Source organism: Palaemon carinicauda, chromosome 1 (genome assembly GCF_036898095.1).
Source record: "Palaemon carinicauda isolate YSFRI2023 chromosome 1, ASM3689809v2, whole genome shotgun sequence".
Classification (NCBI taxonomy): Eukaryota; Metazoa; Arthropoda; class Malacostraca; order Decapoda; family Palaemonidae; genus Palaemon; species Palaemon carinicauda.
Genome location: NC_090725.1, coordinates 327,280,296 through 327,282,172, shown reverse-complemented (window position 1 = coordinate 327,282,172; position 1,877 = coordinate 327,280,296).

Here is a 1,877-nt window from a genome sequence, read left to right as displayed (position 1 = left end):
TTTAGCCTCGTTTAATTTCGAGAGGACAGGATGGAATCCTTCACAGCTGTTGCAGGAGAGGATCTGGGCAACAAAGGTGGTGCGATGCAACAAAAAGAAAATAGATGGAAAAGACGAAAGAACTTTGATGCCAAGGTGAGGAAAAAGATATTGAGGAAGTTTGGAAGGAGGAGAGAGATAAAGTGAAACTTATAATAGATAGATACAAAGAGCTAAAAGGGGATAAAGATATTAGAAATTAGAACAAAAAATTGTTTATCTTTTATATAAAGGAAAAAAAAGGAGACTTATATTTAATCAATATTCTGACTCCAGAAAATACTTTATTCCTAATCTTAAAGGTGAGGATTGAAAATAAAAAGTATCTTTGAATTAAGACACTTTAAAAATATTGATTTATAAGTATTCTGTTTATTCATATATCATGTAAAAATTGGTCACCAATATTTTGAATGGTTTATTTTCTAAACTGCTAATTTAAACATTTCTGTATATAATTTGCTTTGTTTTCAAGTATTTTTCTCTTTTCAATACAACACAGATTCTTTGGAAAAATCCTGTGGATTTATAAATCAGATTATATTACTTTAGTTACGAAAAATTCATAAATTCATAACATGATGTAGAGTATAATATTATCTATCTCTTAGGATTAAGATTTAAATATTATTATGATTAATTATTTATGAGAAATTATCTGTACATTATATGATTTATTCATTGAGGTATTGCTTTTCTACACTGGGCTACCATTGTCATTAGAGTATTTGAGCTTTTATCATCCTTCTTTCCCAGTCAGCTTAGCTTCTTCTAATACTTTTAATAAACCCATCATGGCTCCATGAGGTCTGATGATGTTTGATTTCACATGTTAAGTTATTTTGTGGCTTCTCAATATGGATGAATACAAGGTAGAGAATAATTATAATGAGAATTGATGGAACTTATAGAACTGGTGAACTTCGATCTCACCAACAAATTTTATATATATTATACTAAAATATATGAAATGAAATCTGAACTATGATCTCTCTGAAAGCCAATATTCGTTTGATTTCAGTAAAATAGAAATATGGGTATTTTTATTCTTCCAGTTTTACTTATTCTTTTTATTTCATAGTAAAATGAAACCATACTGTCTAACCAGTCTCCCTAATACACTCTTTTTAGGGAAACGTATATTAACAATTTGTCTGGATACGAGAGAGAGAGAGAGAGAGAGAGAGAGAGAGAGAGAGATTTGGAAATATAATACAGAGAAAGCATTAATGAGAATAAATTTTTAATAGCTACCTTTGTTTCACAATTCTTCATATTTTCCCCCACATATGTCATAATTCGCCAGAACAAAGAACATTACATATTCATAATAAATTGATATAAATCTTGGTATCAACAATTTCCATTAGCTAAAATCCTCCAATTGTTGTTATTGTATTTTCAAAATGTTCTCATGAATTAGTTAAGTTGCAAATTATCATCCAAATGCATTATATAACTGATAATGTTCACGATTTAGTACTATACTCTCTCTCTCTCTCTCTCTCTCTCTCTCTCTCTCTCTCTCTCTCTCATCAGCTTTTCCCTATAGAGCGTAATTGTTTTCTGAGAAGAAAATTAAAATATTTCTAATAAACATAATTTTATTCAAATTTTTTTATATTTCATTTACAATACTGTATATCAGACTAAAAGACTTTATAAATTTGACTCACCTTAAGATATATTCAAATTTCACCAGCATCAGATTCTTCAATATTTTTCTGATCTTATTTCTTTTTGTTCTTTTAATTCAAGCTGATTATGTGAATTAAAATTTTTAACGATATTTCTTGTCCCTGTTTCCGTTTTTTTTTTTTTTTTTAAACAAATGAAGT